At 47.4% G+C, this 15,144-nt stretch overlaps 1 protein-coding gene and 1 long non-coding RNA gene across 5 annotated transcripts in view; both read left to right on the top strand.

Annotated features, from left to right (window-relative positions):
• RTKN (rhotekin) overlaps nucleotides 1-15,144 on the top strand; it is a 462,373-nt gene that overhangs the window by 69,597 nt on the left and 377,632 nt on the right. The gene's annotated exons all lie outside the window — the stretch shown is intronic.
• LOC138515677 (uncharacterized) lies at nucleotides 1,913-3,191 on the top strand. 2 transcript variants are annotated; one of them, XR_011282155.1, is made up of 4 exons: nucleotides 1,913-2,014; nucleotides 2,119-2,225; nucleotides 2,331-2,421; nucleotides 2,818-3,191. It is a non-coding gene; the product is annotated as an uncharacterized lncRNA (long non-coding RNA). The 2 variants fall into 2 exon arrangements; XR_011282154.1 differs by having other exon boundaries at nucleotides 2,119-2,421.

The following is a 15,144-nucleotide window of genomic DNA, read 5'->3' as shown; positions in this document are numbered from 1 at the left end:
AAAAAACCGTCTAGGAAACAAATTAAATCCTCTTAAAACTAACGAAATGCGGCTCAGGCACGTATACTATTGCGGGCAAATCCGCCATCTCCTTAATGCGAAAAAGCCTCTCACCTTCGTTATAGTAACGCTATCCCAATGGAGTAGCACTAGTCTCCCTTATGTCCCGCAGCACAGTTTGTACGCTAACGGGCGTATACGCTGATGCGTGAATCTGTAAATAAATAAATAAACAGATCCCGTCAGCAGCAGCCCCAATAAACCGTCCGGTAAACAAACGCTTACTTCAAAACCGCTTACCTTGTTTGCAGCAGTCGGAGCCCGCAGTCTAACGCTGTGTGTCTCTGAAAGCACATGGACAGAGCCACGTCCATCATGGTCCCTCTTTTATTTCCAAATTTTTGACATAAACACAAAGGAAGGACTAAAAAACGACATTGTGTCCTACATGACATAGACACAAAAGGAGGACTAAAAAACGACAGTGTGTCCTACATGACATAGACACAAAAGAAGGACTAAAAAACGACATAGTGTCCTACAAGGAAAATAAAGTAAAGCAGACCCCTAGATGAGTTGGGGTCCCAAGTTAAACTGTACCGATGTTTAAAAGCAATATCGTCTTTCATGGGGAATTAAGACTCACCATAACTGCAGTATAATAATGGTGAAAAAATAATAATGAAAAAAGGGGGGAATCAATTCCATTCTTCTCGTTGATTCAGACCCCTCTCTAGACTATTGGTATGGTATATCCACCATTGTTCTTTTTGCGCTAGGCGTGCAGCCGTATTGGCCGCATCAGCGCCCAACACTTTCTCAACTGCCCACCATTTCAAATCTTCTGGCCTATGCCTCTGTTCCAAAAAGTGCATTGTTAGCGGAGCATTCTGCTGGCCCGTTCTAATCTTAGATTTGTGCTCACTTATGCGTAATTTGACAGCTCTGGATGTCTTCCCAATGTAAGCCTTTTTACAAGGGCATATGATAACATATATTACGTTGGTAAGAGGCAGAAACATTAAGAACTGGGTTTCTAAAGCCGACAGAAATATGGCACAAAATAGCCAACCTACCATCACTGCCTCTTGGGGTATGCTGCCCATTAAGGGACACTATCCCTGCAGCAACTGTTCGAGCTGTGCCAGTACTTCGGCCATTGCCTCGATTGAGATTTATGAAAGAATCTGGGATCTGAGGCACCATACCACCTGCCTCAGTACCAACGTAATATATGTTATCATATGCCCTTGTAAAAAGGCTTACATTGGGAAGACATCCAGAGCTGTCAAATTACGCATAAGTGAGCACAAATCTAAGATTAGAACGGGCCAGCAGAATGCTCCGCTAACAATGCACTTTTTGGAACAGAGGCATAGGACAGAAGATTTGAAATGGTGGGCAGTTGAGAAAGTGTTGGGCACTGATGCGGCCAATACGGCTGCACGCCTAGCGCAAAAAGAACAATGGTGGATATACCATACGAATAGTCTAGAGAGGGGTCTGAATCAACGAGAAGAATGGAATTGATTCCCCCCTTTTTTCATTATTATTTTTTCACTATTATTATACTGCAGTTATGGTGAGTCTTCCCCATGAAAGACGATATTGCTTTGAAACATCGGTACAGTTTAACTTGGGACCCCAACTCATCTAGGGGTCTGCTTTACTTTATTTTCCTTGTAGGACACAATGTCGTTTTTTAGTCCTTCCTTTGTGTTTGTCATAAATTTGGAAATAAAAGAGGGACCATGATGGACGTGGCTCTGTCCATGTGCTTTCAGAGACACACGGCGTTAGACTGCGGGCTCCGACTGCTGCAAACAAGGTAAGCGGGTTTGAAGTAAGCGTTTGTTTACCGGACGGTTTATTGGGGCTGCTGCTGACGGGATCTGTTTATTTATTGATTTATAGATTCACGCATCAGAGTATACGCCCGTTAGCGTACAAACTGTGCTGCGGGACAGAAGGGAGACTAGTGCTACTCCATTGGGATAGCGTTACTATAACGAAGGTGAGAGGCTTTTTCGCATTAAGGAGATGGCGGATTTGCCCGCAATAGTATACGTGCCTGAGCCGCATTTCGCTAGTTTTAAGAGGATTTAATTTGTTTCCTAGACGGTTTTTTGAAAACTTGAGAAGAGTTATTTTTCTTCCCGTTCGGCTGGAGCAAGAAGTAACCTAGTCTCCAGTTTCTGATCTGTGTTTGGAACGGATCAGTTTAGGTATAGAACTTTCGTCATCTATATCTTCCTACAAAGAGATTAGTATAGGCATTTTCCATTGTGTGGCACTAATAAGTTTCATTGCTTCCTGTGTTCTTGTCACAGATCTTGTTTTTTGTGAAAACCCAGCCTTACTGGACTTACACCAGAAGCTACTGGGACACAAGCTATTAGGCGAACCTAATGAGGTTCGCAGGTATGTTTTCTTACATGTATTTGAATTCTGAAGCATATCACAGTGGGGGCGGTAGGTGTTATGGAGAGGGCACTTGGCACTAAAAAGGATATTTGCTATTAATTATGAATATGGGAAGAGTTTATATTCCTTTCTGAACCCTGGAGCCCTAAATGAAATTGGGGGGACTGTATATGGGTATATGAAAATGGACTGATTTGGTCGGTTTCATTTAAGCTGGCTGCATTGAGCAGTATTGATGGGATCATGGGCAAGGGAACACCCACTTGGACTCAGAGACAATTTTTGTTCTAGTGTTTAATGATTGGTCCAAATCGTGAGAGAGAGTTACTAATAGAAGGTTGACAGCAGTATGTGTTTTAACAATGTTTTAATTGTATGTTTGTTTACTTTTAGAACGTTGCTATTGTTCATCCAATCCTGATGAAGACACACATAACTTGTCGAGTCGAAACTATTAACCAACTGGGAAGCCTTTTATTGTAAAGAAGATTGATATTGTTAGGCACCAATAGTCTTAGGCACCAATAGTTGATATTATATTGGGAATGAACTGTGATTAATAACATTGTGAATGATTTACAGCACAATGGAAAAGAAGTGGTTTAATGAAATGATCAGCTTTTGTAATTTCTTAGCATGTCAATATATTATTTAAATATTGCATTAGAGAGTGAATGTATGATTAGTACAATGCTTTTTAGAATGAATTAAATTAATATGCGTCTATGTGTTTTTTTAGACAAATCTTAATAAAATGAATATACCGATTTGAGCTTCATATCTGTCTGCCCACCTTCTTCAGTCTCTCTTGTTCTCCTGGTACCATTTTTGTTCATATTACTTGGTGTTACCTCTAGGTATCAGTGAAAGTTGAGGTTCCCACTTTGGGTTTGTTGTCTATATTTGTCCTACGTCTGGGAGGATAGTTTGAGTTCACTGAAAAGCTGTTTCAGGAAAACAAAAGTGATGTAATAATCTCGCCTCTCTGCATTTGGGGCCCCCTGACCCCCTCAGCTTTAATAGTGGCTTCTCAGAAAGGGACTTTGGAGCAACCAAAGCGGGGTCAGGCCAGAAGCGGGGAAGGTCGTCGCGGGTGACCTTTGACCCCAGGAAACAATGGCTTAGCGTTTCCCGCAGACCTAATAATGGCCTCCCGCGCCAACCATGCGGAGCTGTGGATTTACACCCCCCTCCCGCCCCCTCCCTCTCCCCACTGCCTGCCGCCCCCTTAACAGGAGCATTCTCGGTCTAAAGGCGGCGCACGATCTGAAGCGGGGAGTGAAGGCGGTACAGGACAGGACATGCCCCCAGGGCACAACTGTGGGGACCACAGGGCCCGGCTCACGCCCCCAACACTGCCACAAGGCGGCACACTATCTGAAGCGGAGAGTGAAGGCGGCACAGGACATGCCCACAGGGCACAGGTGCAGGGACCCCAGGGTCCGGCTCACGCCCCCAGCGCTGCCACAAGGTGGTGCACGATCTCAAGCGGAGAGTGAAGGGGGCCCAGCACAGGCCATCCCCACAGGGCACAACTGTGGGGACCCCAGGGTCCGGTTCACGCACCCAGCGTTGCCACAAGTCTCTGCACATTAGCTGGAGTATGGAACCAGCATGACTTATGTGACTCCTTCTTGTATTCACTGTGCACATCTGTAATCGCATCTGGATTCCCGCCCACGTGGTGGCCACGTGCTGCGCCCATATCACCGCCTCTTGATCTCAAGGGCAGAGCACGCTTCCAAAGTGAGCACAGCCTCCTCCATTGGACCATCCCTTCAGCTAGGGTGACCAGATTTAAAAAGTAAAAAACCGGAACAGGGCAACTAACATAAAAGTAGGACTAACTCTTGATAGTGGCTCTCAAGGCACTACACTTCAGTAGCGTTTGGGGAAGAAGGGGGGGTTTAAGTGTTACTGTTCAAATGAACACGTTACAATCAATTTATCACAAACTAACACTATCTTATGTTGTAAAATGCAGCATTTCTTGTGTGCGTGCTGTGCCTTCCAGCCATGAAGACCTACCACCAAAAACCGGGACCACTGCAGTTTCCAATGGGAGCATAATCTTGGGAAAGGGGGACAGAGCTCCAAACACCAGGACAGTCCCAGCAAAACCGGGACATCTGCTCACCCTACCTTCAGCTCAGCTCCATGGCACTTTTGAATAACCTGGGACTGCCTCTAGACTCTGTCCTAGAGTGCTCTAATATGGGAGCGCAGCCTCATCTGATAGACCGCCTCTTCGTCTCAGACCCAGAGCCTGCTTCCAAAAGTGAGCGCAGCCTCATCTGATAGAGTGGGCATCCCTGCATGAGTGACTGTGGCCTTGGATCTGCTTAATCTAAGTCACTGGGCCCACTTCCAGGAGTGCAGCCTCGCCTTGTAGACCGCAGCCTCGTCAGATAGACTGGCAGCCTCGTCAGATAGACTGGCAGCCTCGTCAGATAGACCGGCAGCCTCGTCAGATAGCCCCGCAGCCTCGCCTGATAGCCCCGCAGCCTCGCCTGATAGCCCCGCAGCCTCGCCTGATAGGCCGGCAGCCTCGCCAGATAGACCGGCAGCCTCGCCAGATAGACCGGCAGCCTCGCCAGATAGACCGGCAGCCTCGCCAGATAGACCGGCAGCCTCGCCTGATAGACCTGCACCCTCGTCTGATAGACCGGCAGCCTCGTCTGATAGACCGGCACCCTCGTCTGATAGACTGCTCATGATCAGGGGTGTTGCTAGGTCTGTAAAAGATTGGGGGCTACGCTAATGTCGGGCCTGTCGAGTCTCGGGGTTAGCTGGCCTTTTGGTTGTAGCCTCTGAGCTTCTATCTGGGGCTACAACTAAAATACCTGTGGCTATGGCCCTCCCCATGCCCCACTAGTGACGCCTCTGCTTATGATAACCGTTTTAGAGCACTCTTTCATAAGTCGGTGTAGCTTCGTCTGATAGAGCGCCCTATGAGCTCCGTTTTAGAACACTCTTATAAGCGAGTACAGCGTCGTCGGATAGAGGGCCTTATGCGTTCCGTTTTACAGCACTCTTCCATAAGCGAGTACAGCCTCGTCTGGTGGAGCTCCGTTTTACAGCACTCTTTCATAAGTGAGTGCAGTCTCGTCTGATAGAGCGCCCTATGAGCTCCGTTTTACAGCACTCTTTCATAAGTGAGTGCAGTCTCGTCTGATAGAGCGCCCTATGAGCTCCGTTTTACAGCACTCTTTCATAAGTGAGTGCAGTCTCGTCTGATAGAGCGCCCTATGAGCTCCGTTTTAGAGCACTCTTCTATAAATGAGTGCAGCCTCGTCTGGTGGAGCTCCCCGTGAGCTCCGTTTTTAGAAGGCTTCATTATCTGCCCTCCAGAGCAGTCCAATATGAGAGAGTGCAGCCAAGCCTGACTGACGCATCCGAGCAGGATGTCTGCGTGCCACTCAGGCTGATGGCTGAACGTCGAGGTGTCTGCCCTTTCCTCAGGTAACACACAACTGTAAAAAGCAGAACGGATCCCAGGGCCGGAACTTGCACCCGCCTCTTATTCTGTGTTTTCGGGGACAGGCCTGTGTGTTCCTTCCCACATCGGAGACCCTCAGACCCCTGACAGAAACCCTGCAGAGTCGGGTTATCGCGATATTCTGCGGGCTTTTTCTTTGTTAGCTAAACATACTTGAAATTTCCTTGTAAATGAACGAAGCCTTCGTTTAATGTCACGTTAGCAGCGTGCGTGTCGCCGACATCTAATAGTAGTGGACGCTTCCGTGGGGGGAGTGGCAAACTAAACCCTACCAGGAGCCCGTTCTTCCAGCACGTCTCTGCATCCAGCACATACGGTAGTGCACGCTTGGGCCATAGCCAAAGACCCGGGGCTACCCTAATGTCGGAGCTGTCAGAACTGGGGGCCAGGCTAGCTAGCCTTTTGGTTGTAGCTCCTGGTATTCTATCAGGGGCTACAAAGACCAGGAGCTTTAGCCCCCTTAGTCCCCCCTAGCAACGCCTCTGGCCATAGCCCCCCCTTTTAACAGATGGGAACAGGATTAGAACCCGTGGCCTGCAGATGCTAGAGTTCTGGGAAGCAGACGCTCATCCAACGGATGTGTTTGTCAACACTGTTCCCATGCCATCGTTTATTGGGGCGCCAAGTGCGGGGCGGCGCCCTCGGTCCCCGTTTGCACAGTCAACTGGTCAGGTCACACTAGCAACCCGAGGTTCCCCTGGCGTCCACTAGAGGGAGCCAGACTCCATGGAGAGATGCTCAGGTCGCTGGCCACGCAGCCTTTCAAGTGTGGCACAGGGGGCGAGAGGGTGCGCCATGGTACCCCCGACACCCCCAGCAGTGGGCAACGCCAGAGAAGGCTTGGGTAGAGCTGAGCAGTGGGGTCTGGCTTTGCTGTAAGAGCCAGACACGAGTCGAGCTGACCCCGCCCTCCCCCATAGTCCGCGCCCTCCTGCCCCCCCTCCCCCAACACTAATGATGCGGACCCAAGCCTGGCGTTTTGCTTTTCTGCCCTTACAGCACAAAACCTATATCTGACGTCCTACCCCCACGCCCCTCGCCGCAGTGTGAGCTGTACACCTCTTCCGCTCACTCAACGCCCCCCCCGCCCCCAAGGACTGCCCCCCCTCCCCACACAAAGCAGAGGAGAAACACCTGGCAGCCTGCCATCGCACCAACCCCCTGGCCCTGGCTGGTGTTCTCTTCACCCACAGCCTCACATGCTTTACCCGGCACCCCACTTGACCGATCACATCTTTGCCCCAGGATGTTCCCATTTATTTAACGGAGGATGGTAGGTCTGAGGCGTTCAACACGCATCACCTGGAACACTCGGGGTGTCGTTATGTATCAGTATCTGGCTTTACTGCTTATAGTTTCTATTACAAGCAGTCCCTGTAATCCATTTTTAAATTTCCCCCATGAGCCCCCGCCCCCACCAGGCCTCCAAACATCCTCCAGGCCCCTCTAGGGACGCCAGCAGCACAGGGTGCAGACCACTTACTCGGACGACGTGTTTCTCTAAGTTCCTGCAGTGGAGTGGGGGGAGCATGTGTGATACACAAGTCTCCATGCGATTTCTGCAATTGTAATGTGTGCTGCACCGTCAAGGTACGCTGCACACACTGCTGTAGCCTGCAACTGTGAAGGTACACTGCTGTAGCCTGCAACTGTGAAGGTACGCTGCCCACACTGCTGTAGCCTGCAACTGTGAAGGTACGCTGCCCACACTGCTGTAGCCTGCAACTGTGAAGGTACGCTGCACACAGGGCTGTAGCCTGCAACAGTGAGGGTACACTACACACAGGGCTGTAGCCTGCAACTGTGAAGGTACACTGCACACCGAGCTGTAGCCTGCAACAGTGAGGGTACACTACACACAGGGCTGTAGCCTGCAACTGTGAAGGTACAGTGCACACAGAGCTGTAGCCTGCAACAGTGAGGGTACACTACACACAGGGCTGTAGCCTGCAACTGTGAAGGTACACTGCACACAGGGCTGTAGCCTGCAACAGTGAGGGTACACTGCACACAGGGCTGTAGCCTGCAACAGTGAGGGTACACTGCACACAGGGCTAGCCTGCAACTGTGAAGGTACACTGCATACCGAGCTGTAGACTGCAACTGTGAAGGTACACTGCACACAGGGCTGTAGCCTGCAACTGTGAAGGTACACTGCACACCGAGCTGTAGACTGCAACTGTGAAGGTACACTGCACATAGGGCTGTAGCCTGCAACTGTGAAGGTACACTGCACACAGAGCTGTAACCGGCAACTGTGAGGGTACACTCAACAGGGCTGTATCAGGCAACTGTGAAGGTACACTGTACACACTACTGTATCCTGCAGCAGTGAATGTACACTACACACAGGGCTGGAGCCTGCATCTGTGAAGGTACACTGCACACACTGCTATATCCTGAAACTGTGAAAGTACACTGCATACACTCCTGCAACTGTGAAGGTACACTGCACACAGGGCTGTAACCTGCAACTGTGAAGGTACACCGCACACAAAGCTGTAGACTGCAACTGTGAGGGTACACTGCACACAGGGCTGGAGCCTGCAACTGTGAAGGTACACTGCTGTAGTCTGCAACTGTGGAGTACACTGCACACAAACCTGTAGCCTGAAACTGTGGAAGTACACTGCACACAGGGCTGTCCCCTGCAACTGTGAAGGTACACTTCACACAATGCTGTAGACTGCCACTGTGAGGGTACACTGCACACAGAGCTGTAGACGGCAACTGAGAGGGTACACTGCACACAGTGCTGTAACCGGCAACTGTGAAGGTACACTGCACACAGGGCTGTCCCCTGCAACTGTGAAGTTACACTGCACACACTGCTGTAGCCTGCAACTGTGGAAGTACACTGCACACACTGCTGTATCCTGCAACGGTGAAGGTACATTAAACAAAGGGCTGGAACCTGCATCTGAGCAGGTACACTGCACACAGGGCTGTCCCTTGCAACTGTATAGGTACACTGCACACAGAGCTGTAGACTGCAACTGTGAGGGTACACTGCACACAGAGCTGTAACCGGCAACTGTGAAGGTACACTGCACACAGTGCTGTAACCGGCAACTGTGAAGGTACACTGCACACAGGGCTGTCCCCTGCAACTGTGAAGTTACACTGCACACACTGCTGTAGCCTGCAACTGTGGAAGTACACTGCACACAGTGCTGTAACCGGCAACTGTGAGGGTACACTGCACACAGGGCTGTAACCAGCAACTGTGAGGGTACACTGCACACAGGGCTGTAACCAGCAACTGCAAGGGTACGCTGCACACGCTGCTGTAGCCTGCAACTGTGGAAGTACACTGCACACAGTGATTTAACCGGCAACTGTGAGGGTACACTGCACACAGGGCTGTAACCAGCAAATGTGAGGGTACGCTGCACACACTGCTGTATCTTGCATCAGTGAAGGTTCATTACACACAGGGCTGAAGCCTGCATCTGTGAAGGTACACTGCACACAGAGCTGTAGACTGCAACTATGAGGGTACACTGCACACAGAGCTGTAACCGGCAACTGTGAAGGTACACTGCACACAGGGCTGTCCCCTGCAACTGTGAAGGTACATTAAACAAAGGACTGGAGCCTGCAGCTGGGAAGGTACACTGCATACATTGGCCTGCAACTGTGAAGGTACACTGCACACAGTGCTGTAACCGGCAACTGTGAGGGTACACTGCACACTGGGCTGTAACCAGCAACTGTGAGGGTACGCTGCACACACTGCTGTATCCTGCAACGGTGAAGGTACATTAAACAAAGGGCTGGAGCCTGCAGCTGGGAAGGTACACTGCATACATTGGCCTGCAACTGTGAAGGTACACTGCACACAGTGCTGTAACCGGCAACTGTGAGGGTACACTGCACACTGGGCTGTAACCAGCAACTGTGAGGGTACGCTGCACACACTGCTGTATCCTGCAACGGTGAAGGTACATTAAACAAAAGGCTGGAGCCTGCAGCTGGGAAGGTACACTGCATACATTGGCCTGCAACTGTGAAGGTACACTGCACACAGGGCTGTAGTCTGCAACTGTGGAGGCACACTGCAGACAGCAAACAGACAGTTGAGAATCACAGTGCTGTGGGCCTCGCAGCACAGCTCGCGGTGGGTGGAGTGCAGCGGAGCAAAGCGGCTCTTGCAAATAGCAGTTCTCTCGTTCACACTTTTGTCAGCTGGGCATTGCCATGCAGCGGTGAGCGTGAAGCGAGCTATTATCAGGGAAAAGCACTCACTGAAGAGGGCTCTAGTTACTGACGTAAAACCTCAGAAGAAAGCACAAGTTACTGACACAGTACTCCAGAAACGGCTAGAAGTTATTGACACAGTACTCCAGAAACGGCTAGAAGTTACTGACACAGTACTCCAGAAACGGCTAGAAGTTATTGACACAATTGTCCAGAAACGGCTAGAAGTTATTGACGAAATAGTGTGTAGAATGAGACGCAGAACTGTAGGTGTTTTTTTCCAAAGGGGACACAACACTCCTAACCCGACCCAGTACTGCACATGTGACCCCCCAAACTGTACTCCATTCTTCAGTAGCGTCCTCCAGTAGTGCTCATAATACCAGTGTCTGCTTGTATTTTTTATTTTTTTTATTGGAGGTACAACGATATATTGAGAGACCACTGTTAACATGGGGAGTCACCCCACCCCGAATTAAGGTACCACACAATAAATCATGTACCTAGTTCAAGCGAGCCCTATCTATGACTCGCATAGACCCACGTGGATCCCTCTCCCTGGGCCAACAATGAGCCAAGAACCAGGCCCCGGTACAGAAAGAATATATATTTATTAAATACTAGGTTTAAGGAATATTTGCACCAAATGATTACACAAGACACCTTCTCTATGGCCAAAAAAAAACAAAGCTTTAATTCATCAATTTACTTTGGGGATGCTACTTTCAAATGTCACTTTTTTCCGTGGAACACAGGCTAAATAGCAGTTCCACTCTCTTGTCACACAAACCCCTTTTATGTCAAAATTAAATAATACCGTGGAACATTACTAAATCATGAGCATAAGTGCTTCTTGACAAGGTTTAGATTTAAATCAAAGGCACATTTTCGGTTTTTAAAACAATTTCACATGCAGCACTTTGTATGTTTAATTTCCCTGCACACTTGAAAACTGCTAGCAGTTTTGAAATCACGCAGACCTTTGAGAATACGTTGGATTGATAGAACCCCCCTTTCCTGACTTCCCACCGAAGCAAAACCAAATCTTTCCTCTATCAGGGTGACTTACTCACTCTCAGGAGAGAGTGTGCATTTTTATATTTGAAATTATACTGGGTTTAATTTAACACAGCACTTCTCTACCTGGCACCAAAAACCCAGGCTTCAGTTACATTCTGCACCCCTCTGCTTAAAGGCCAGGTCTGGGGAGAGGTGGCAGTTAGGAATTTTGTTTTGGGATTCTGTTTTGGATAAGGCCACCCTTTTGCCTTATGGAATTCTGTGGTGGACAAGGAAAATAGGTGTACCCAATTATTTTAAATGACTATAACTTGAATTAGCGCAAGGAAAGAGGGCAGAGGTTTCGAACTCCCCCAAGCACCTTCTGTGTCAATCTATATGGGAGTTAATATTCAGTCTGTGGGGTGCATTCAAAGGTCCCAAACAGAAGTCCCTTTCACGTGAAAAGCAGGATTTTTCAACACCGACACAAAAACGGCTTTGCAGTTTAAATGTGGAAATCTACCACTGCTAAGAAAAATGTCAGGGAAAGAGATGGCGCGTGTTGACAAAAAGTAATGTATATTATTATGTTTTGCATGCAAAATACCAGCAGGCATTTGAGAGGAAAAGCCACCTTGGTTTCATGAAAAAGTGTCTCTAAGCCAGAGGCAAACCCCTTTACTGGCTGTGGGGCACTTCACAAAAGTCCTGCTAACGGTGTGGTAAACCCAGGGTTCCCCAGACTTGCTGGCACTGAAGGCAATTGCTGCAGGAGTATTTCTCTTGGCTGGAGCATGACCAAAATGTGTGGAAATGGGGGATACAAGGGAGGACGCTGAATACTTCAACTTGAAAGAAAATGATTTTAAAAATCTCTGGATACAGACAAGCCTATTGAGACCATATGGCCTGGAGGCAGGGTGTTGCCATTTGTCCCACATGAAGATTTACTATTAATTTAAAAGGACTATTATTATTTAGGCCTTTTTCACAGCACAACCATAAGGCAGATTTTCTTCATTTGTGTACCATTTTTTTTAGGTAATTTCCAGGTGATTTTGGAGATATAAAATTCATGCACCTATGAGTTAGGGAACTGTAATGGCCATCTGTCACAGTTTATAACATGGCACACACCAGCTAGGGACTCCTTCCCCTACAATTGACGTGGTGCACTATAAAACAGTATTTATTTTGAATATACTACGGATTCATTTTGAGTAGGCCTCCAACCCGTTTCGCGCCCAACCTCCGCAAACACCCTGTGTACCAGTGGACTAGGAACCAGGCCGGTGTGAATCAATAAGCTATTTATTATTTAATGAAAAAGGAAAATCAAACAATTTCACAGTCACCAATATTGTGGCAACACTTGTGCAATGATCTCTACAGAAGAATTAGGTGACAATATCCTATTACAATTCACACAGTTCTTTAATGGCAAAACAGAAAATAAACAATTTTTATCAAGTGATGCACCAACGGTTTAGCACTCCCCCTGCAACACTCACCCCAAACATCAGCTAAACTTGATTCAGTTGAATGGAAGGCAGTGGCAAGGAGTAGGAATAGAGAGAGAAAATCGGGTTTGGGGTAAAGCCCACCACCACAAGATGGGAAGCCAGCAAAGAAAGTGAAAGCCCGTTTTTGGAGCAAAATGGCAGAATGAGATTTTGTTTATTACTCACAACTGCTAGCGGGCAGAATAAAAGGAAATTCAAATTGCTTACACTTAGGATAGAGGGAAAGTTTAGAGTATACTAATCAGCACACCAGGGTAACAATAGAAATGAAGTGGGAAAATCGGTTTTCGGGGAAAGCAAATGCAAAAGGGAAAAATACAGTGGCAAATAAAAATGTGTTTACACTGGGTTTACTATGACAGGCAGGTCAGGGAAGGGTTTAGCTTAGAATAGGTAAATTGGTTTTCAATGACGAGGGCAGGGGCGCATAACGGGTAGACTTCTAGGCAAAAGGGATCACTCACAATGGAACAATGGTTTGGGGTTTAATAGGACAGATACAAATGGGAATTTGTTTGGTAATGCACATAATACACTGACAAATTTGGTTTTCAGTTACAAGGAGATTACTTCTTTTGAGGCAACACCTTAATGACTATGAAAATTAAATACAACACCAGGGACAAGATGGTTGATTTCGAACTTCCACAATCTTGAACTGTGAATTTCAATGGGGGAATTGATTTACTGAAAAATAAAACTAGGGGTTTACACAGATAACTGAGAGGTTTTTCAAAGGTGATCTGCTAATATACACAGGGTAGTAATAGATTCTTCTGTGGGAAGGTGACTGATTTACTCTGGCTATTTTGGAGGTTTTCAATTGTGTTTTCAATGGGGGTTTCAATGGGGTTTTCAGTGGGAGAAATATTGGATGCAATGCTACAGAAATTAAGGGCTTATGCAATTTAGTGCTGGGATATATGCTACTTACAAGGCAAGTCATGGTTTGGGATTCAGGAAAGTCAGCTGGATCTCAGGACACTCTGGACAGATAGGGCAAGTGGTCTGGTCACTGCACTCTCAAGGATGGTAAGGGTCAGTCACCATCTCGCCATCCTCCTTCTCCTGTCTGCCCGGATGTTGGTGTGTCTGTCTCTCCTAGTACAGTCCCCTTATATAGCACAAATTACACCACAAACTTTACAATCTATGGGGAGTACGCTGTAATTATCCCTGCCGCTTGGATAGGACAGTTTACCATTCCTCTGTCCGACACCTGGCATGATTGGTTCAAGGGAAGAGAGCACCATCTGTCTGTTTGCCTTTATTACAATTCTTTGTTCTCATTACCACTTTTTGGCAAAAACTAGTTATGTCTCATAACTTCATAAATATACTACCCCCTGCCATATGAACTAGATATGTGGTTTTAGTTGGTCATAGGGAATTAGGTAAGCCGATCGCCAACTCTGTACGAGGTAGCAAGGCCCTTTGGCACATTTGTGTCATTTTCATTAAATGTACAATTGTTATGACTTTGCAAATGAACAAGCATGTCCCTAATTTCATTTCCCACCTTTTCACCACCAACTGTCCCATTTGTCCTTTTTGGATCAGCCAGAAAACTAGTCTAACTGGCCCGTTCAGTCCCCAAAGCCCTAGGAAAATGCAATTAATACCTTTTTAAAACTGCCTGGAAATTACATGAAAAAATATGATAAAACAAAATTAATTCTCATTCTGAGTGCTGTGAAAAATGCCTAAAATGAAATCAGTCTTTTAATGTCAACTGGGAGTTTCGGTGCCCCCCTGTGGCAGGGTCGCTTCATCCCCCACAGCCATCTGTCTTCCTCTGGGCTCAGCTGGTGACCAGATATTTTTATTAGTCCCTTTGAACTTTGCAGTTTACTCTTTGAGGTGGGTGCAGGAAGGGCTCACACCTCCTGGTCAAGCTTCAGCCACACTTTGCCTTCTTTGAAATCGCTGGGCTCCTGCCTTCATGTCTGGCAGAGCAGGGAATTATGACACCCTCAGCAGCATCACATTTTATTGTGGGATGGTTCACTGGTAAGTTAGTAAGTGTCTCTTCATAAGTGACTGGAGTCTTGTGGGTTGGAACATAATGTACATTTGCTTGGGCCGACCCCTCCATTAAATTTCCATTACCTTTTCTGCGTGAGCAGCGCTATCTTCCAACTGTGGCTTTTTAATGCCGTTTTCTTTTACACATCTGCAGGCTTTTTGCTTCTAATGTTTAAAATCCTGTCTTGCAGGTCACATGATTCTTTGATTTCTCCTTTTTGAGCAAGTTTGCATTTGCTGTTGGTCCATTGATAATGAGGGATAGGCCCCCTTCCACATGGTTCTTTAATTTCATGTGAACAAAAGAAAAGCAAGTCATTTTTCGTTTGAAGTGTTTAAAGGGCTGCCGTTCAAGTGAAAGGGAAAGCAAAAGCCGTTTCTGATTGTAGTGTTGAAATTCTTGCCCCTCATGTGAATTAAAAGTAAATCAAGGCCGTTTTTGGATGCAGTGTATGACGACTTGTCATTCAG

This window comes from Ambystoma mexicanum, chromosome 6q, assembly GCF_040938575.1.
Source record: "Ambystoma mexicanum isolate Mex_15411 chromosome 6q, UKY_AmexF1_1, whole genome shotgun sequence".
In the NCBI taxonomy this organism is placed as follows: Eukaryota; Metazoa; Chordata; class Amphibia; order Caudata; family Ambystomatidae; genus Ambystoma; species Ambystoma mexicanum.
Note: the sequence above shows the minus strand (reverse complement) of the source record. Positions and strands in the feature narration are given on the sequence as shown.